The sequence below is a fragment of the Canis lupus genome, chromosome 26, assembly GCF_003254725.2.
Source record: "Canis lupus dingo isolate Sandy chromosome 26, ASM325472v2, whole genome shotgun sequence".
In the NCBI taxonomy this organism is placed as follows: domain Eukaryota; kingdom Metazoa; phylum Chordata; class Mammalia; order Carnivora; family Canidae; genus Canis; species Canis lupus.
Window position 1 is genome coordinate 8,850,990 of NC_064268.1, and position 23,287 is coordinate 8,874,276.

General features: G+C 42.7%; 1 long non-coding RNA gene across 1 annotated transcript in view; it reads left to right on the forward strand.

The window, feature by feature from the left end:
* LOC112676540 (uncharacterized) overlaps positions 1 to 23,287 on the forward strand; it is a 52,758-nt gene that overhangs the window by 25,211 nt on the left and 4,260 nt on the right. The window contains exon 2 of the long non-coding RNA XR_003146580.3: positions 20,500 to 20,668. This is a non-coding gene — a long non-coding RNA (uncharacterized LOC112676540). The remainder of the gene's footprint in view (positions 1 to 20,499; positions 20,669 to 23,287) is intronic.

Sequence of the window (23,287 nt, forward strand, 5' to 3'; positions counted from 1 at the left end):
GGGTGGAGTGTTGAGATTCAGGGTTCCCTCTGCTTGGCTCAGCTGCTAACTCCACTTTCCCATTTTAAACTCATTCTCCCGTGCTGCAGCTCAGTCTACCAGAAGATACACAAGTGTCGTTTGTCAGCCTAGGGCACAGGGCCCAGTTGGTGACATTCAGAGTCGATGCCCAGCACTGTTGTGAACAGCTGGCTGTTGAGGTCAGGGTGGCTCTTGCTGGTTTCAGTGAGACTTTGGGCTCCTCCAGGGCAGGGTGCATCATCGCAATGGCAATTAGAGCAGGAATATGAAGACAGCAATTCATTCAGCAGACAAATATTTATGGAACACCTACTCTGTGCCAAGCATTGTTCTAGGCTGGGAAGCAGGGTTGAGTAAGATAGACAAGGCCCTTCTCATGTAGAGTCATCTAGTAAGCCAACAGACAATAAACAATGATGCAAATAAAAATATCAGCTTCTGATAAGTGCAGTGGAGAAAAAAAACAAACACTACACTCATTTTCTTAGTATGTGCCAAGAATTATCCCGTCAAATTCCTAAGACAATCCTAGGAATTATGTACTATTTCTATCATCTCCATTTTACAGATGAAGAAAGTGAGACACAGAGAGGCTAGGTTGTCTTCTGAAGGTCACACAGCTAGTAAATTGCAGAGTGAGGGTTAGTACTTAGGACAGCTAGAAACCAAAGCCCTTGTGAATCCCCTACACCTAGCACAACCCTGACACATAAATGTGGAATCAAATGGCATGATCTAAACACATCTCTACCACAAGAATGCCACGATTTTCCACACAAATGGCGGTAAGTTAATATCTGTTGACATCATCAGGGCTGGAGGAGAACTTCAGACTGGACTGGGGCATAGGGAGGGTGCCTATCCACATGCCATTCTTCGTTGGACAACTCCCCTTGAGTCCAGTTTTGCTGACATGTCTACATGCATTATTAGCTGGCTTAGAGCCTGAGAGTGGCATAGACTCACAGAGTAGCCCTGAATGGCTCCCAGAAACCCCAAACAGCTCTTACAAGAAAGAACTGATCCCCTGTTGGCCTTTTTCTGCCATTATCAATACTAATGGCCTCCCTAAGGACTAGTAGACAAATATTTGCCTGGAAGGCTACCGCCTAATAGGTGGAATGTCCCTTCCCTTCTCTATACTTCATTCCGCCTATCTAGATAATGTGGATAGTGTATTAAAATGTGATTTTGAGTGCTCTTCCTTGGATCCACAGAGCTTTCTTAGGGGCTGCCGGAGATGATGGGGAACTGGTGGGGTTCTGGTCCTCCTTCCCTTGTGTCCACCAGAGCAGCACCGTGGTACACAGTAAGCACTTAATATTAACTATTACTACTATGATATGTTTTATACATTGAGTTTCCATGTAAGAGTGGCAATGGCCAAAATATTTGAAAGCTCAACAGTATTTCTAGGAATACTTTAGCTTTTTTTTAAATATTTTATTTATTTATTCATGAGAGACACAGAGAGAGAGAGAGGCAGAGAGAGAAGCAGGCTCCATGCAGGGAGCCCAATGTGGGACTTGATCCTGGGATTCCAGGATCACACCCTGGGCCAAAGGCAGGCGCTAAACCGCTGAGCCACCCAGGGATCCCTGGAATACTTTAGCTTTGAGGAGGACTCAGGCACCAAGTAGAGACTGTAGTGATCTGTAGAGCCCACACCCCATCCACCTAAGGAGCCAGCTTCTTCCAGTTCCAATTCATTGAGGCCATGTGAAAAATAGGTGCAGTGTGGCCAGATCCTCTGAATTTTCAGATGAACTTGGACATATGAATTTTTATGTGAAACGTTCTAATTTTTAAACTGGCTGGTCATGAACTCAAATTATTCTAAAACACTATATGAAAAAAAAATAAAATAAAACACTATATGAGACTGACAAAACCTATCTGGGCTACATTTGGCCCTTAACCAATAATTTGGAACTCTTTCCAGAGAGTTGGGGGTGAACTCTTTTCCGTCTCTCATCCCAGTTAAATGAGCATCAGGATCATCGTTAAATGATACAAAGACATGATGTTGATGAAGTTTACCAGCAAATCCAGACCTTCCCGGGTATTCTGGAGGTTCCATACAAAGTAGAGAACCATAGGAAAAAATATGGGTGAAAGCTTTAGACAGGGTCCACAGCTTTGTTTCAATGTCCTGTGGTATTACCAACAGACACTGGTACTCTTTTTAGCAAGTGTTCTTTGAAGCCTTACTCTGTTTTGGGCACCGTTTAAGAAGCTATGGACACAGCAGTAAGCAAACCAACATAGTCTCTGCCCTCATGGAATTCCCAGTCTATTGGAGAAGACAGACAGGAACAGAGAAACCAGTCAAAGAAGGTAATTTCAGAGAGTGGTGAATTGTGTGAAAGAATTAGAAGGAGTCACATGACTACATAGGAGAGAGACTCAGGGGATTTGACATTTGAATCAAGATCTGAAGGATAGGGATCCCTGGGTGGCGCAGCGGTTTAGCGCCTGCCTTTGGCCCAGGGCGCGATCCTGGAGACCCAGGATCGAATCCCACGTCAGGCTCCCGGTGCATGGAGCCTGCTTCTCCCTCTGCCTGTGTCTCTGCCTCTCTCTCTCTCTCTCTGTGACTATCATAAATAAATAAAAATTTAAAAAAAAAAAAAAAAAAAAAAGATCTGAAGGATAAAAAAAAAAAAAAAAAAAAAAAAAAAAAAAAAGATCTGAAGGATAAATGGGATGCCTGGGTGGCTCAGTGGTTGAGTGCCTGCCTTTGGCCCAGGGCAATTCGGGTCCCATATCGGGCTCCCTACATGGAGCCTCTTTCTCTCTCTGCCTGTGTCTCTGCCTCTCTCTGTGTGTCTCCCGTGAATAAATAAAATCTTAAAAAAAAAAAAAAAAGGATCTGAAGGATAAGAAAGAGTCACGGGGAAGAACTACATAGGGCAAGAACTGTTGTAACACAAGGAACAGTTGATGCAAAGGCCCTGAAGCAGGAACAATCTTCCAGTGTTGGTAGATTGAAAGAAGGCCAAGGTGTCTGGAGGATAGTGTGAGGGGCAAATGTTGGGAGGGGAGGCTGAAAAAACGGACAAAGACCAAACTTCTCAGGGACTAGGAAGCAATGGGAAGATATTTGGATTTTATTCTAAGACTAGTGGGAAATCACTGTAGAGTTTTATTAGAGAAGTGACATGATCTGATCCATTTCTTAAAATAAGTTTATTTTTTAATAATTGGGGATTTCCAGAGAGTTATAAAGATAGTACAAAGAGTTCCCATATACCTTTCACTCAGTTTCCTTTTAATGTTAACATCTAACCCAACCATGGCATTGCTCTTAATTTTTTTTGAGACACTTGAATCATAAAGAAACATTGGATCAGAAAATATTACATAATAGGGGTGCCTGGCCTGGCTTAGTTGGTAGAGCATACAACTCTTGATCTTGGGGTTGTAAGTTTGAGCTCCACACTGGGTATAGAGATTAGTTAAAAATAAAAATGAAAAAAAAATTCTGTACATTATTACCCAGAGAGCATCTTCTCCTAAATACGATCTGATTTCATTTGAAAAAGATCCCTTTGGGGGCACCTGGGTGACTTAGTTTGTTAATCATCTGATTCTTGAATTTCATGGCCTTGGGGTTGTAAGATTGAAGCCCCACAACAGGCTCCTTGCTCAGTGGGGAGTCTCCTTGGGATTCTCTCTCTCCCTCTCCCTGTGCACCGCCTCACCACCAACACACACACACTCTCTCTCTAAATAAGTCTGAAAAAGATCCCTTTGGTGTCTGTGGGGATAATGGACTGGTGGGTAAGTTTGGAGGCTGGAGATCAGAGAGGAGGCTGATGGAAAAAATGTCGCATCACTGCTCTGAGCCTCTGTTTTCTCATCTGCAGAATGGGGACAACATCACACACCTCAGATGGGTGTTGTGAGAACGTACCTTTCAATGTACTTGGGGAGATAGTAGTTAACAAGGTGGCAATAAAGATGATAAGAATAGCTAGCATTTATTGAAGGCTTATTGTGTGCCAGTCTCTGCTCATGGCCTTCCATGCATGATTAGGGAGAGCAGATTTTTTTTTTTAAGATTTTATTTATTTATTTGACAGAGATTGAGAGAGCACAAGGAGGCAGAGAGGCAGAGAGGGAGAAGTAGATTCCCCACTGAACAGGGAGCCTGATGTGGGGCTCAATCCCAGGACCCCAGGATCATGACTTGAGCTGAAAGCAGACACTTTGCCAACTGAGCCACTCAGGCACCCCTGGGGGGGGCAGATTTTTTTAGGATGTTCCCACAAGCCTCTGACAGGGAGGATTTACATGGGTCTTTAACATTTCTTGAGGGGCACCTGAGTGGCTTAGTGGCTGAGCATCTGCCTTTGGCTCAGGTTGTGATCCCAGAGTCCTGGGGTCATGTCCTGCATCAGGCTCCCCACATGGAGCCTGCTTCTCCCTCTGCCTATGTCTCTCTCTGTATCTCTCATGAATAAATAAATAAAATCTTTTAAAAGAGTAAAATCTCTTGAACCATCCTTGGCCCTCATGGAGTCTATGTTGATGTTAGGTGTGTCTCTCTTTGAGAAGGCCTCAAATGTACTTCCATTTGGACTTACTCAACAGAGAAATTAGGATGATTATCACCTTGCTAAAAGTTCCTTACCTTCACAAAATTACTCACTGTGAAAGCTATCCCATTATCTGGAGGGTGGACCACATTGTCATTTGGAAGTAAGTCTGGCAATGAGAGGCTCACTATACAGCAGGGTCTCACAACCCTGGGCACTATTGACATTTTGGGCCAGATCATTCTCTGTTGTCAGAGGCTGCTCTGTGTATCATAGGATGTTTAGCAGCATCCTTGACTTTTACCTATTAGATGCCAGAAGCACCCCCTCCCCCCAATAGTGACATTCATGAATGTCTCCAGATACCACTATATATCCTTTGCAAAGCCGAAATCCACTCCCTCTCCCATCCCCCCCCTTTGGGGACCACTGCTTTCAAGCATTTGGGGCCTGTGACAGAGTGACTTTGAAATAGTTTTGTTCTTCTGTCACTTTTAACCCTATGTGTTAAGTGCTTTGCCCAAGTAGCTTCTTTGACCACTAACAGCCATTATTTATTGAGAATGTACTACATGTTAGGCATTGACCTAACTCTTGCTTTATTATATCTTCTGGTTTCATTCCCACTCAATATATAGAATAAGTAACTATTTCCATTTTAAACATGGAGAAATCAAGAGTCAGAGAGCTTAGATGACTCACCAAAAAACACACAGCTAAGAAGTGACAGAGCCTGGATTTGAACCCAGATTTGTCTGACAGCAGGGGCCATCATCTCTAACCATTCTGCCATGCTAAGCCTCTACAAAGTGTTAGAAGATCATCAGGAGAAAAAATATTTTTAAACCGTAAAATGCCATTCTAGTATCAAGCTGGAGAAGCAGAATGGAGTGAACTTGTTCTGGATTCACAGGTTGGAAAAGCCAAGTAAGTTCTAATGCAAAGTCCACCAGTGATTCACTGTGTGGCTTTGGGCAAGTCACTAGCTTGACCTCATAGGTGAAAAACAAGCCCAGCCCTGCCTTCCCCCATGTGGGAGAGATGGCCCTTTGAGCAATGATGGTGCCTCCCAGCCAGACAGTGCCAGGACCTTGCATATGTGTTCATGTTTACTTTTATCCACAGTAATGCTAGGAGTCACAGCCCTCCTACCTTTTGAAATTGAGATGAAATTCACATAAAATGAACAATTTTTTAAAAAAGATTTTATTTATTTATTCATGAGAAACAGAGAGGCAGAGACATAGGCAGAGGCAGAAGCAGGCTCCCTGTGGGAAGCCTGATATGGGACTCGGTCCTAGGACCTTGGGATCATGACCTGAGCCAAAGGCAGATGCTCAACCACTGAGCCGCCCAGGTGCCCCAAAATGAACCATTTTAGAGTGTTCGATTCAGCGGTGTCTGGGTGGCTCAGTTGGTTAAATGTTCGACTCTTGGTTTTGGCTCAGGTCATGATCTCAGGGTCGTGAGATCGAGCCCTGCATCGAGCTCCACACTCAGTGCAGAGTCTGCTTAAGATTCTCTCTCTCTCTCCCTCTCTGCCTCTGTCCACCACCACCCATGACCCCGTGCTCACTGTCTCGTGTGTGTGCCCTCTCTCAAAATAAATAAAATCTTTTTAAAAAGTGTACAATTCAGTGACTTTTTGTATATTCATTGTGTTGCACAAATATCACCTCTATCTAGTTCCAAAACATTTCCATCACCCCAAAAAGAAACCCCATACCTATTAGCAGTCACTACCTATTCCTCTTTCCTCCCAACTCCTGGCCACCACCAGTCTGTTTCTTGTCTCCCTATATTTGCCTATCATGGACATTTCATCTAAGTGGATTATGTGGTCACAAAATCCATACTATGTGACATTTTGTGTCTGGCTTCTTTCACTGAGGGTGATGATTTTGGGATTCATTGACATTAGCAGGTATCAGTACCCTTTTTTTTTTTATGTCAGTACCTTTTTATGACCAAATAATATTCCATTGTATGGATATGCCACCTTTTGTTTATTCACTCATCCATGGATGGACATTTGAGTTATTGCAGCCTTTTATTTCTTTTCTTTTCTTTTTTTCTTTCTTTTCTTTTCTTTTCTTTTCTTTCTTTTCTCTCTCCTCTCTCTTCTCTTCTTCTCTTCTCTTCTCTTCTCTTCTCTTCTCTTCTCTTCTCTTCTCTTCTCTTCTCTTCTCTTCTCTTCTCTTCTCCTCTCCTCTCCTCTCCTCTCCTCTCCTCTCCTCTCCTCTTCTCTTCTCTTCTTTCTTTTCTTTTTTTTTTTTTCCAGATGAGGGACATGAGGCTCAGGAAAGTTAAATGACTTCCTCAGGATCACAGAGTAAACAGACAAGCTGGATTTTAAACCATGAAGAACAAACTATCTTTTATCTGTTTTACCTATGATGGACATTTCCTAACTCTGATTGATGATGAAATTTTTCTTTTCTTTTTTGAAAGAGAGAGAGCATGAGCAGGAAGTTAGGGGCAAGGGGCAGAGGGAAAGGGAGAGAGAGAGAGAGAGAGAGAGAGAGAGAGAGAGAGAGAATCCCAAGCAGCAGGCTCCATGCCCACCATGGAATCTGCCATGGGATCAATCCCATGACCCTGGGATCATGACCTGAGCCGAAATCGAGAGCTGGATGCTAAACCAGCTGAGCCACTCAGGCCCCCACCCCCCAATGCTGAAACATTAAAAATTAATGAACTCTTTAAAACTTAGAGCAAGTACAATTTGGTGATTTATTTTTTCTCTTTTTTATTTTTTTATATTTTAAATTTTGGGGGGAACTATTTAATGCTTAGAGCAAAGCTTGGATGACCCTGTTCATGCTCTAGAATTAACAAATGTTAATATTTGGTCATATTTGACTTAGACTTGTTTTTAGATAACAAAAGTAGTGAAACATAGTTTAGACTCCTTTGGAACCCTTACTCCATTCTACTCAATTCTTCTCCCCCTTCCCAGAAGTAGCTAGCCCAAGACTATGTTATATGTAGGTGGACTATGTTTTTCCCAGTTTACAACAACATGCAAACTAACAGTCAACAAGGTACAAAATCAACAATCTTAACTCCCAGGGGCAAATAGAATACATTTTTATAAAGCCAGATTTATTTAATTTAGACGATTGCCTAAGAGAGTAGGGCTTTCCAGCTTTATTTATAGTAAAATGTCCTTCCCAGTGTGAAATGGTGGTGATAGTGACAGATAGCTATTTTTTGAATGTCCCATTTGGCAAAAGAAAAAAAAAATCCAACAATGGGAGGGTGGAGAAGTAACTTGGGCATGTTTTTGCTGTAGTGGAAATGAATGAAAGCAAGCTATGTGGATTAATATGGATATATCTGGAAGCTAATGTCGAGTGAGCAAAAGCCAGTTGGGGAAGGATTAGTTTTTTTTTTTTTGCTTTTTTTTAGATTTCCTTTATTTATTCATGAGAGACACACACACACAGAGGCAGAGACATAGGCAGAAGGAGAAGCAGGCTCCATGCAGGGAGCCCATTGTGGGACCCCATCCCGGGACTCCAGGGTCACGCCTTAAGCTGAAGGCAGAGGCTCAACTGCTGAGCCACCCAGGCGTCCCAGGGAAGGATTAGTTCTGTAGGATACTATTTACATAAAAGTTTAAAATGATAATACAGTATTGTGTATTTAGGACAGTGTTTTTCAAACTGTTCTGGGGCCACATTGTGCTATAAAGAAAGATGTGTTATGTTCCAATCCAGTACATGTACACACGAATGTAAAATTGGAGCTAAAGTTTCAGAAGACAGTACTTATCTTACTACAGGTGATATACTCTCATTATTAGTTTTTAATTCTATCTTACCCTAGTCTATCCTAATTTGTAAAATACTGATCGTGTGGGGTGCCTGTGTGGCTCAGTTGGTTGAGCTTCTGACTCTTGATTTCATCTCAGATCATGATCTCAGTATCGTGAGACTGAGTCCCAAGTCCAGTCTGGAGTAGGGCTTCATGCTCAGCAGGGAGTCTGCTTGGGATTCTCTTTCTCCCTCTCCATTTGTCCCCTCCCCATTCTCTCTCTCAAATAAATAAATCTAAGAAAAGAAAGAAAATACTGGTATGACACTCTAAATTGATTTTACAATCTATGAACAGTTTGCAACCTGTGGTTTGAAAAACCCTGGTTTAGGAATATACATGATGCAATAAAGGCATAAAGACACATGAGAAAAACACTTACCATATTCAGGAAAGTGCTTCCGTGTGGTAAAAATATAAAGATCCATTTATGAAACACATCATATTTAGGAGGAAAGGATAAAGGAAGGAATTGGGAATGCGTGCACTTTTCTTTCTAATGTTTTATTTTCTAAATGGGAAGCTGGTCATGTGGGAGTCTGTTATAGTACTGCATTTAAAATCAACTTTGTTTAGGTACAGCTTAGGTATGATAAAATGCACCCATTTTAAGTCTACAGTCCAATAAATTTTGACCAGTGAATACACTCATGTAACCACCACCCAGTAAGATATGGAATATTTCCATTGCCCATAAAATTTTCTCCATGCCCTTTGTCGTCGGTCTACCTCCACCCAGTTCCTGGCAACAGCTGATTTGCTTTCTACCATTACAGATTAGATTTATCTTTTCTAGCATTTCAGATAAATGGGATCACACAGAGTGAGCTCTATTTGTGACTAGTTTCCTTCACTCAGTATAATGGTCTTAAGCTTCCACATGTTATGTGTGTCAATAGAACATATCTTTTTATTTCTGAGAAGTATCTGTAGTATGGATAGATAAGAAGATGTTTATCCATTCACCTCTTGGAAGGCGCTTCGGTTGTTTCCAATTTGGGGACTTAATATCATTTTTTAAATACCTGAGATGGTTTATTTAAAAAACAAATATATATATATATATATTTATGTGCTTGGGTGGCTCAATTGGTTAAGCATCCAACTCTTGATCTCAGCTCATGTCTTGATCTCAGAGTCATGAGTTCCAGCCTTGTCTTGGGCTCCATGCTGCATGTGGAGTCTACTTAAGAAATACATAAACAAGCAAACGAACAAACAATTTGAGATAGCTTTAAAAAAATAAAAAGGAAAAGAAAATGCAAAGAACAAAAATAGTAAACTCTGTGATATCCACTCTACTCACATTATTCTGGCAATTTTTCTGGTGTCAAACCCCAAGCCAGTGGGTCTTTGCCAGCAGCAACCCAATGTTTCCTTGCCAGCATTCTGGAAAACCACTGAATGCTGCCCATTGTGGAAGTTGATGATGGGGCAACTTGGCAGAAAAACCAGCGCTCCCTAGGGGCCATGTTAGTTTCTGCACTGACCTGGCCTCTTCTAGGAGGTATCCACTGCAGTAAAGGGACTGCTGACTTAACTTAGAAAGCCTTCAGTGGATCTTGAATTTGTGTGGCCTGGAATGCCTGGACCTCCCACTTCCTTGCCAAGAAACTGAGCCACACATTGATGGTTTCCGGAATAAGCACTTTCCACTAGCCTTTCCATCTGCCCACACACTGGCCCCCACCCAGTCTGGCCAGGAAGCTCTGTCCAGATTTCGGGGCCCTCCAGAGCCAAGCCAGAGCAGGTTCTCAGGGCCTGTCCCTGAGCAAATTGTCTTTTCTGCCCATGAATATTCAAAGCTTATCTCCTCTTCATGGTCCTGTAGTTAGTGGAATACTGTGGCCTTAGAGCCATTTGGGAAACAAAGCTAACCCTGGGGAGGCTCAGAAGGGCTGTGAGGGGGTACAGAGCAGCCAGTTCCCCAATATTGGCCACCCTCCAAAGGCCATTCTCTACCATTTTCCAGCCTGGTTGGTGGTTGCCTATGACCTGGACCCAAATCCCTGTCTGTTCCCTTAGTAGTTCGGTGGCCTGAGACAAGTGACATCTCTATCAGTTGTGTCATCTGTGAAGTAAGAATAGTGCAAGACTGAATGAAATCATGGGCTGCTTCATTCACATGGTACCTAAAACACAATATAATGGACTATATTTTCCAAAATTGCCCATGACAATATTTCCAGTCCCACTTGCTCTTCTAGAACCTTACCACTCCCCTACCAAGAGATGGAATCCAGGTTCTTACTCCTTGAGACTGGGTGGGGCCACCCCTACATCAGAAGTCACTGCTTGGCTTCTGCAGCTGTGTCTCAGAAGGTACCATAGGCCACACCACTCTCTCCCGGCCTGAAAGAAGTCTGACAGAGAAAGACACAGACTATAGGTTCTCATTTGTATGCTGAATCAAAAAATGCCAAACTCAGAAGGAGTGAAATGGTGATGAACTGGGGCTGAGGGAAGTGGGGGGAAACTCCCAGCTCTAATGATAAATCAGGTCTAGGCATCAAACGCACAGCATGGTGTGTATGGTTAATGATGCAGCATTGTATCTTTGAAAGTTGTTAAGAGAGTAGGTCTTAAATATTATCACTATGCAAGTACACACACACATAATTATGTGATGGAGGTGGTAACTAACCTAATTGTGATAATCATCTTGTAATATATATGTGGAGCAAATCATTGCTTCTACACCTTAAATTTACATATGTTATATGTCAATAATATCTCAGTTAAGCTGGGGGAAAGAATGTCTCTTGGGACTTTTGCTCTGGGAAAACTGCCACTGTGTTGTGAGGAAGCCAGGCCATATGCAGAAGGCCGTGTAGGTGTTCTGGCCACAGCCAGCACCAACCATCACACATGGGAGTGAAGAGTTTTAAGATGATTCCAGCATCCAAGCAGTCCCCTGAGCACAACCCTACCCATTGATGCCACGTAGAGCAGAGATGAGCTGTCCCCATCAAACCCTGCCCAAACTGCAGATTTGCAAGCTGAATAAATGACTGTGATTGTTTTGAGGCACTATGTTTCAGGGTGTTTTGTTATGCAGTAATAGATAACCAGAACACACAAAGAGGCACAATAAACCTCATTATCAACATCTCTCTTTTGCTCACACTTCACACTTCCTATCCATCAGCAAATGCAAACACATCTCAGATTCAGCCCCTTCAAGTCCAAGCCACTATCATCTATCATTTCTTGCCTGCAGGACCAAAGTTAACTATTTCTACTCTTGCCTTCCTGCTGTCTCTTCTCCACCTGGCAGATAGGAACCAGGTCTTAGAAACATACCCAGGGGTCCCTGGGTGGCTCAAACAGTTAAGCACCTGCCTTCTGCTCGGTCGAGCCCCGCATCAGGCTCTCTGCTTGGTGGGGAGTCTACTTCTCCCTCGCCTCTAGCTCTGGCTCATGCTCTCTCTCTCAAATAAATAAATGAAATCTTAAAAAAAAAAAGAAAAACAGAAATATGATCATGGCCCTCTCTGCTTCCAAAGACTCCAATGGATTCTACTCAAACTTAGAGTAAAAGCTAAACTCCAGACTGTGTTTAAAAAAGGGGGGGGGGGGGTGCAGCCTGGGTGGCTCAGCAGTTTAGCGCTGCCTTCGGTCCGAGGCATGACCCTGGAGACCGGGGATTGAGTCCCATGTTGGGTTCCCTGCGTGGAGCCTGCTTCTCCCTCTGCCTGTGTCTCTGCCTCTCTTTCTCTCTCTGTATCTCTCATGAATAAATAAATAAATAAAATCTTAAAAAAAATAAAATAAACTCCAGACTGTGACTTACAAACAGTGTGGTATGCTGATAAGTCCACTCTCCAATGGGGAAAAAAAAGAAAGGAAAAAAAAAAGCCCTGATTTACAATGTTGGCCAATCTGTGTGGTGTACATCCTCTCACCAAGGTCAATTTCAAGCTACCACGGCAATGTCACCCAGCTCTTGGAAGTTGATATGACCCACTTTGGGCACACCATCGCTGCCAGGCTCTGCGTCACATTTCCAGCCGAGGTCCCCACCACCTTCTCCCCTGCCACTGGCAGACACTCTGGCCTCCATGCTGTGCCTTAAAATCTCAAACATATTCCCATCCTAGAGCCATTCCTTAGACAGGAATGCTTTTTCCTCCAGAGAATTCTTCCCTGGTTCCATTCAAACTTCTACACAGCTGTCAGAGAGGACTTCTTGGATCACCCTGCCTAAAATAGGCTCCCTTCCCCAACCCTTTCATCATGTTTCCCCCCCCCTTACCTTGCTCTATTTTTTTCCCTCCATGTCACTCTTCACCGTCTGCCATCGTATTATGTCTTTGCCCATTTTCTCTTGCTGTGTGGGCAAGGTTTTTTGTTGGCTTGGTTCGCTGCTGTTTACCCACTGCCTGGCACATACAAGGTGCTCAATAAAAATGTGGTGAATAAACAAATGCATTGAAGCTATTAATATTATAGTTGGGAAAGGGGTATAATAATAGTTGGAGGCAAAAGTTGATAAAATGATCCAGGTAAACACTTAACACAGCACTTGGCCGGTGTGCATTGTAAGGTTGCTATTTACTTTTTGACACAGGTCTGGTGGAGGCCTACGGGACAGCATGTGGGGGACAGTGGGGAGCAGCGGCTATCTGTGGTGCACCCCCTGGGAGCAAAACAGGCCTCCGCCTTCTGCTGGGGTGTCCATCATAGCAGGATAAGAAAGCAGTCCCGGGGGCCTGGGATACTCTCTCTCTGGCCTCGCTGCTTTATAGGTTAAGGAAGAGACAGCCCCAGAGCATTATCTGGGGCTTGTAAAACCTTGCTTATTTTGATGGTGGGAATGGAAGCAGGGAACAAATGGCTCTTTACTGATTTTATATTCCAAAGGCTCAAATCAGTGTTGCAATATCAGTAACAGAAATAAAAATTAAAAATTAAAAGAATTATCATCCTGGGGCACCTGGGTGGCTCAGTCAGTGAAGCATCTGTCATCAGCTCAGGTCATAATCCCTGCGTCCTGGGATCAAGTCCTGCATCAGGTTCCCTGCTCACCAAAATGAGGGGTTCTAAGTATGTGTGGACCTTCAGGTTGAAGAGCCTAGACAAGACAGCCAAGTCGCTCCTGGAAGGTGTGGCTCTGCTTCTAGAAGCATTAAATGGCCCTTGTGCTGGGACTTATTCCTCCAGCCTCAGCCAGAACACAGTGAGGATTTTAACTGGCATCCACGCACATTATTTTTTTCTACTGAAAGCCCTAAAACATCCTCCCACCTATGTAACGTGCATTAAGCACTAAAGTTTCCCCATCAGTTAAGCAGGAATTTAGTTCTTGCAGACATTAAACAAAATCTTTTTAAATTAAAAATTAGCCCTTACATTCTTTTAAAATCTCGAAGCCGCTGACTTCAGGCAGCAGGTGAATCTTGAATGAAGGGGCAGACATTCTAGCTGACCAGCAATAAATAGATAGATGATAGATAGATGATAGATAGATAGATAGATAGATAGATAGATAGATAGATAGATGATAGATAAAATCCCTCATGAAACAACTCCTTTTCCTGGCTCACAATGGTCTTTATCTTTTTATAGATAAAAGCCACCGTCATACTTCACCCTCTCCCTCTGCTCCTCCCCCTGCTCACGCTTGATCTCTCTCAATCTCCGTCACTCTCTCTTTCAAATACATAAATAAAATCTTTAAAAAAGAAAAAAGAATAATCATTCCCTTTCCCCCAAACCACCACCCATATTCCTCCTCTGGTTTTGTTTGTTTTGTGGGTATGGTTAAAAATAAAATCAAAGTCTGATCTTTTAGTGATAGCTATTGAAATGTTTATAGGTGAAATGACATTATGTCTGGGATTTGCTTCCAAGTAACCCCTTGGCAACTTGGGTTTTCCTGAAGTAAGTGTGGAGGTGGAGTTTAGGATGCAAGATGTGTATGTCCTGTTTTGAAAATATACAATGATTTATCTATTGTTTGGGGTAAAAGGGCAAGTTGTAGAGCAGTATATAAAACAATCCTATGTTTGTAAAATAAAATTATGAAGATATGTATCTCCTTGTTTAGCTATAGAAAGTTTCTGGAAGATATCAAGAAGCTGTCAACAGGGAGGAGTGGGATTGGGTGCGAGTAGGTGTCTATATTTTGAGTTTTTAAAGTATTTGACCTACATTATGTACATGATAAAAATTTCAGGTTAAAATGTTCACTACACTTGTTAGTGTACCTTTTAAAAATATTTAATGATTTACTGTCCATTTAAAAATAATGCAAATAAAACATGTACTATGGGCTGAGTTGTGTCACCCTAAATTTCATATATTGAAGTCCTAACCCCAAGTACTTCAATGTGGCTATATTTGGAAAGAAGGTCTTTAAAGAGGTGCTTACGGTAAAAATGAGGTAATTAGGGCAAGCTCTAATCCAATATGACTGGGGTCTGAATAAGAAGAGGAGATGTGGACACAGATGGGTGCAGAGGGAAGGCTAGGAGAAGACATAGGGAGAAGACAGCCATCAACAAGCCAAGAGGAGAAATATCAGAAGAAACCAATCCCAATGACATCTTAATCTTGATCTTTTGGCCTCAGAACTGTGAGGAAACAAACATCTGTTGTATAAGCCACCCAGTCTGTGGTACTTTGTTATGGCAGCCTAAGCAAAGTAATACAACATGTTAAGTATTTGGAAAATAGTGGGAAGAACAAAATCACACAAAATTCTACTGCCTAGCAAACCCACAGGAAACAAGGGGTTCTAACCACTCTTCTTACCGCCTTACTCTGGATGGCGGAGGCATTTCTGGTCTGTTTTGCCTTCAGAAAGTTGAGAAGGATTTTGCATCTAAAGAGCCTCTTTCAACACAAACTGGATGGCATTTGACATTGGCATTTCTCATTTTAAGATTGCTATGGGCTTTTGGTTAAAAGGAGATACTTCTCTTAGAAGGTGATAAAAATCCACACCACAGAATTTGAATGTGACTTGATTTAGAGTAGGGGTCGGCAAACTTTCTCTATAACAGGCTAGACAGCAAACATTTTTGACTTTCTGGGTCAGTCTCCGTTGCAGCTACTCAACCCTGCCATTGTAACAAAACAGTCACAGACAATATGTAAACATGAGTGTGGCTATGTGCTAATTAAAACCTTATTTACAAAAACGTGTGTCAGACCCATGATACTGATACTACACTGATTACCCTCGTTTACAGCAGTGAGTTACTTTTAAGTTTAATATTTTAAGGCAGCCCGGGTGGCTCAGTGGTTTAGCGCCAACTTCGGCCCAGGGCATGATCCTGGGGACCCTGGTTGGGCTCCCTGCATGGAGCCTGTTTCTCCCTCTGCTTGTGTCTGGACTCTCTCTCTGTGTCTCTCATGAATAAATAAATAACATCTAAAAAAAAAGATAAAATTTAATATTTTAATTAGAAAGGACAATCTTAAGGAGAAAGACTCATTTGGTGTTGCTAAGTCTTTAACAGTGCCCTAACCCTGATAATCTCTTTCTAATAAAGAAAAATTAGACCTCAGCTCCAGTCTTTAGGTGCGAAAATATCTAGTTAGAATTTTAAGAAATTGTTTTGTCTTAAAAGTATATACATGTAGGTATCTCCTATTTATGGCAAGTGACACTGGATTTCCATTTATCAAAATTTTCTTTTTAAATTAGATTTTTAGGGGCACCTGGGTGGCTCAGTGGTTGAATGTCTGCCTTTGGCTCAGGTCATGATCCTGGAGTCCTGGGATCAAGTTCCATATCAGGCTCCTCACAGGGAACATGCTTCTCCCTCTACTTATGTCTCTACCTCTCTCTGCACTAAATAAATAAATTAACAAACAAATAAATAAAATCTTTAAAAAATAGATTTTTAAATACAAGAATTGCAAGTTGATTAAATATGTTCAATACATAATAGTATAGAGGGCATATGGTAAACATTGTGAAGAAATTTGAAAAACACTGGCCTTTGGAATACCTGGTACTTTTATTTTCTTTTTTACTTTTAAATTTCTGTCTTTGATTTAATATTCTGACAAGGTAATACATATGTCTTAGTCCATTTGGGCGGCTATAACAAAAATATCATAGATTGAGTGACTTATAGACAACATATATTTCTCACAGATCTGGAGGCTGGGAAATCCAAGAGCAAGGTGTCTGGCGAGAGCCTGCTTCCTGGTTCATAGATGGCTGTTTCCTCGCTGTATCCTCACATAGCAGAAGGCTTGACAGAGCTCTATGGGATCTCTTATAAAAGCACTGATCCCAGGGCACTTGGGTGGCTCAGTTGGTTGGGTGTCTGCCTTCAGCTCAGGTCATGGTCCCAGGGTCCTGGGATTGAGCCCTGTATCTGGCTCCCTGCTCAGTGGGGAGCCTGCTTCTCCCTCTCCTCCCTGCTCATGCCTCCTTCTCTGGCTATCTCTTCTTCCTAAATAAATAAATAAACAAATAAATAAATAAATAAAATCTTTAAAAAAAAAAAAAAGCACTGAGCCCATTTATGAACCTTGGTTTCTTTCTGTGAAATCTGAGATAATAGTAGCATCTGCTTTGGTGGGGAGTAGAGAGTTAGATTCAATAAAGCAATTCATACAGAGGGCTGAGAGTTTGCCTGGCAGCAACAAGAGTTCGTTGAGTAAATGGTAGTTGTCACAGTGACTGTGTTGTTTCAGAACAATAAAGGGAACTTCACTGCAATATAATGTAAGAGTGGTGGACTTTGAGCCAGAAAGATTTGGTGTAAATGTTAGATTGTTCATTAATTAAACCAGTCACTCTGGACATATTAAACTTCTCAGCCTTAGTTTTCCTTATCTGCAAAATGGGAACAAGGTCCAAACAAGGTTATATCTCGATAGCTCCTACCAGGACTATTCAGGACTCTTCATTTTTCTATTAAAAAATATTTATTGAGCATCTGCTACATGCCAAGCACTATTTTGTGTTCTAGGACTATGACAGTAAGCAAAACAGAATCCCCCTCCTCCATTCCAAAAAAGTAAAAAGTACTGCCCTTACACAGCACTTGGGGGGAGGTTGGGGACAACAGACAGGATAAGTAAGTAAACTATATAGAATGTTGTAGGGTGATGTAATGAGGGAATGGAGATAGAAAATTGAGAATTTTGTTTGCAAGAATCAGAAAACTCAAGTCCAAGTGGCTTAAGCAAAGAAGTTAATTGCTTATATGAATGAAGATTGCATGTATAATTTTTTAAAAATTATACATGGTGCGGTTTGATCCAGGAGTTCAAATGATGTTAACAGGCCTAGCCTCCCTCTTTATCTCTCATCTCTCCACTCGGTTTAGCTTCCTTTTGTGCTATCTCCACTCTCCTCATCTGATGGTGCCTTGTGGGTAGAAAGATGGCTGCTAGTAGCTCCTCCTCTCACAACTCCAAGACCAGCTGAGAAGGAAGCCAACTCCTGGCTAACAGACAGAAAAGAAGTGCTGGTCTGACTCTTCAGTGGTCCAAACTAGGTTGGCAATCACCGTGGCCAGGGGCATGTGAGGCTCTGACTGGCCAGGGCTGGGTCACATGACCATCCTGGGCACCGGAAGTGGCATTTCCATCATGAGAAAAAGTGAACCATTGGTTTGGGGGAGGGGAATGTCCTGCAGAAAATCTGGGTGGTTTTCCTTCAAGAAGGGTGAAAAGATGGGGGGGAAGTGAGGGCAGGTAGAGAAACAGAGTAGGTGATCAATAAGTGGCAGTTGAAGATAGTGGTTGGTCTCCTTTCTCCAAATTTTTAACCCAGCTATCCATGGCTGAGCCAGAAAATTATTTCTGAAAATTGTCCAGCAGTTCTGGTATCTCCTGCCAAAAAAATGTATCAGTCAGGATATAAAGGCTCAGCTGCTCAATTAATGGGCCTGGCAGGAAAATGGACAGGTGTGTTGTGAATGGAACCCGTGCACAGTGAGGGCAGGAAAGAGAGGAAAGGGAAGAAGGCAGAGCTGGTGGGGGGCAGCTCCAACCCCTCTTCATCCTCTCCAGCCTCAGGCGTAATCTGAATGTCTGCATGTCTTTAGAGAAAGCAGGAGGCACCCAGGTTATAGCAGAACCAGGATTGAGGCCTCTGACGTTGGTAAGAGATAAGAGGCCAGGCAGAGCAGCAAAACTCTGCTGGAACCAGCCTGGAAACTGTTTCTTCCTTGCAAGACTTGAGAACTTTCCCTGGTAACCTCCAGTTAATATCGTTCTCCCCCCATGCCATGCCCAGAGCATAAAAAATAAGAAAATAAAAGACAAAGACAGATGTATACCATAGGATTAATTTTGGCTGCATAAAATAGAAGCTCAAGCACATATTACTTTGTTTTTCTTTCATATGAAAACAGGTTCATGGGTGGGCAGCTCAGGGCTTTGCGTGGGGGATCTCCAGGGTCATCAGGGACCAAGCTTTTCTCGCTTTTCTCTCTGCCCTCTTTTGAATTGGTTAAGATTTCAAGGCTGCTGGAAAGTTTACCCTGCCCACTTGAGGGAGGAGCAAAGCAAAGGGCGTAATGTGTGATTTTATTAAAGTAAGAATGAAAATACTCCAGTGCAGGAAAAGGGCCAGGATGGAGTGTTAACACTTCTTTCTAATAGCCCTCACTTCCCATCTTAGCATCTTGCAACTTGCAGGTGTGCAGTAAATATTACTGAGTGAATTATATCTTCCTGGCTCCTCCAACACAGCAGCAACTTCCTGCTTGTATGAAAAATTGAACACGCAAGAGTCACAGCTGAGACTTATTGCACACTTGTACTCAAGTCGGGCACAATGCTTACAGAAACACCTTGCATGCATCTTTTTATTTACTAGAAAACTTTTTTGGTTGTGGTAAAGTGTGTTATTATTTAGTAATGATTTTAAACATCAGGGATCTGGGGCCCAGAGAGGTTAAGTGACTTGCCTAAAGTCACACAGTAAATGGTAGATCAGGGACTTGAACACTCATTTGCTTGACTCAAAAGGTCCTTTTCTTAACTATGAGGTGATCTTGCTTCCTTGATTCTCAAAATCTATGTCAGGAAATGCATGCTGCGATATTCATTGCAATGTTATCAGAGCTCACACTTATGGGAGGCTTATTTTGTGCCCAACTCTGTGCTGTTTTATGTGAATTATCCTGTGTAACCCTCCCAAACAGTCTATGCAGTAAGGACTATAATTATTCCAGTTTAAAGATGTGGAAGCTGAGTCACAGGAGCATTAAGTAGCCCTTGAGAGGCTGAGCTAGGATTCAAACATAGGCAAGCTTGGCTGCAGAGCCTGTAGCAAGACACTATCAGCACCTCCCCGACATCCTTCTAGCAATCACCTTTCTATGCTCATCTGATGCTTCAAACCTCCCACCCCATGCTTGCATAACCCCAACGGTGAGTACCTCCTTAGATTTTGCAACCTGGTCACCTCACCTGGCTCCCTGTAGTCCCAGACCTCCTAACTGCCAGCCCTTGGATTTGGCTCTGTCCACCAGGGCTGGCTCAGCAAGTGTGAAGGGCAATGAGAAGTGCCAGGGAGTTTATGTCACCTGAGAGTATCCCTTAACCAATGCCTGACAGTTCTTGTTCTGGAGGATAAATACCCCAGGCCCCCTCTCCCCACCTCTGGGATAACTCTGAGGCATGTTTTATGGTTCTCGGTGCTCCCCAGCAGGAATGGGTCCCAGCTGCCTACAGAAGTAATTTGCTTGGTAAATTACCCTTTTATTAACTTCCTTTCCTATTCCCTTCCTGGTATTTCTTGGAATCACCTCTCAAATAAATATTCTGCAGTCGAATCTTGTCTCTGAATCTCTTTAGGGGAAACTCAAACTAAGTAGAGTCTAAAGTCATGACCACCACTCACTGCCTAGTGTCAGTGTTGTTTGTAAGTGCAAACAAAACAAGCAACTTAGAAAAAGAAAACCCGGAGGTCACCTAAACAGGGAACTGGCTAAGTCAAAATTCTATGGTATACATCACATTTTGTAATTTTTCTAAATTATTTTTTATGCTCTGGGCATGGTGTGGGGGGGAGAACCATGTTATCTGGGGGCTGCCAAGGAAAGTTCTCATGTGCAAGTGTTGTTGTGTATACGTGTGTATATGTGCACGCGAGTATGTTGTGAGTTCACAGACCTCTTATTTATTTTTTTCACAGACCTCTTAGATAGGCTGCTTCCATACCATAAAAACTTGCCTGAAACTTCAAGATCATCCAGCCCAGCCAAGAGCAGGCAAATTTTGACTAGTGGACCAATTTCTCTCTTCAAACAGCCTCACAGGAAGACATCTATTGATAAGATCAGCACAAATGAATTTGCCATTTTGTGAGTTTTCAGGGTTCAAGCTAAAGCACCACCAGCTGTGGGTTTTCTGTTCTTGTGGGTTTTGAGGGGGGAGGGTTTCTTTTAGAGGCCCTGAGCCTGGGAAGAGGAGTGTGGAGGGAGGAAGCTGATGTAGCTTAACCTGGACTCTGTTGTGAGGTTCTTGTCAACCCAAGTTTTACATACATTTTTACCAGTTTACCTGGAGGGGCTTTGCCAGAGTCTGACTCAGAGAGGTTACAGTCCCGCCCTGAGACCCAGAATCAGGCGGCTGTCAGGCCTGGGATCTGAAATGTCAGCTAAACTGGTCTTTCCATCTAAGACAAAAGACCATGCCTCAGACTCCTGTCTTCTCTGAACAGAGCCCTTTCTCAACACCAAGCCCTTTGTGTACATTATCTCACCAAATCCCCACCATAACCTATGAAGTATGACACTAATTATTTCCATATCACGGATGGGGAAAATGGGGCCCCAAGAAGTGAAGTGACTTATTCGCTCAATGACACCCAACATTGGATATTGGCAGAGCTGGAATTTGAACCAAAGTCTGTCTTCTTCTAAACACTCAACCCTTCTCAGCAGTTGGAGGAGAACGTGTAAATCAGCTTTGCTGCATAACAAATAGCCCTAAGATTTCAGTGGTTTGCAACACACACACATTTCTTCCTCTCGTTAATGTCTATGCTTCTGCTGGGCTCTGTTCTGAGTGCCTTCTCATGTGCATTCTTGTGGCAGGAGGGAAGTACAAGAAAAAGGAGAAAAGTTTAGTAACATCCCTTAAAACTCTCTCAGATGTGATGATCATTACTTCCCCTCAAATCCTATTGGCCAAAGCATGTCATATGGCCAAGTCAGTGGGGGCAGTGATGTATATCCTTCTACAGAGAAAGGAGGAAGGAATGAAAAATTGAGAGCAATAATACATGTACTATGTCTGCCCTCTTGGTAACAGATATTAAGTTCTCAGGCACCTGGGTGGTTCAGTTGGTTAAGCATCTGCCTTTGGCTCAGGTCATGATCCCAGGGGCTTGGGATCGAGGCCTGCATCGGGCTCCCTGCTCATGGGGAGTCTGCTTCTCTCTCTACCCCTCCCTGCTGCTTGTGCTCTGTCTCTCTGCCTCTGTCTCTGTCTCTGTCTCTCTCTCTCTCTCACACACACACACACACACACACATGCACATACATATATACACATACTCTCTCAAATAAATAAACTTAAAAAAAACCTCTCCCAATATTAAGTTCTCTCCCATTGGCACTTAAAATACCACCCCACCCCTTCAGGGAAGATACCTTAAAAAGTCACATACAGTCATGATAAAAGGCTTGGAGTCTAGGATCTTGTGATGGTCTCTGCTTCATTTGCTAAGTTACCATGTAGGAGGAATGGAGAGGCTGTCACCATTTCAGCCTCCTGTTGGGCAACTGGAGGAAAGGCATTTCAGTAGCAGGAGAGCTAGAAGATCAGCCAGGCCAGTCATAGCAAGAAATAACAACAACTATCACCACCACCATATATTATATAGTTCCTATGGGCCAGGCAGCACGTTAAGAACTCTGTCTCTTTCCATCCCCACAACCTTTCATGATTTTACCCTGTTCATAAGCATTATCAACCCACTTTACAGATATGAAGGCTGAGGCTTAGAGAGCTTCATCCCAATTTACAGAATCGCTTGCTTGACCATTGAGATAACTCCTCATTGCTTATTCTGCATGGTGGTTTATGGTCCTGAGACAACCGTTTAATTTCTGTAGCTGCCTTCTCCCTTCTAATGCCTCCAGTGCCATCTGAAGCAGTCTAACACTACACAAAGCTCTCCCAACAGTCCTACTGTCTTTTCCTCCCCATTCCATTCAGTTTACAACTTGTCACGCTGAACAGAGGCTCTGTATTAGTTTTAATACAAGTTTAGTTGCTTTAATAATGAGATATCAACTAGTAGTTGCTGAAATAATAAACTTCTGTCTTTTTCATATAAAGGCACATAGGCAGCCTTAGGCTAAATGGCAGCTCTATAATCATCAGGTACCCAGGCTCCTTCTACCTTGTTTTTCTTCTATTCCCAACCTCTCCTCTTGTGATACAAGATGGCTGCTATAGCACCTGCCATCATATACGCATTTCAACCATGGAGAGCTTGTAAAGGGGAAATGAAGGGTATGTCTCTTACTTTTAAGGATACTTCCTAGAATTTATACATATCACTTCTGTTTACACCCCATTGGCTTGAAGGTAATCATATGGTTATATCTTGCTACAATGGAGCTATGATGAAGTATAATCTATTCTGGATGGCCTTGTGTGGTTTTATCACTAAAGGAAGAAGGGAGCACATATATTGGGGAAAACTTCCCAAGGAGGGTCTCACCACGCCTGTTGGTGAGGTGCCCCAGACTGGTAAATAAATCAAACCACTACTCTTCCGATATGTGCTCCATATTTATTTACAGCAGGGGCTGGGCTTTGCAATTAAGGGTAGAGCAGAAAAGGGCAGGAGGCGTTGGTTGGTTTCTCCTCTGGCCCCAAATCAACAAAACAAAATTCCTCCTTAGAAGGCTGTTTATGAGATGGGCTTGCATTTCTCTTGGGGCTTCTGCCTTTTACCCAATGCCAGC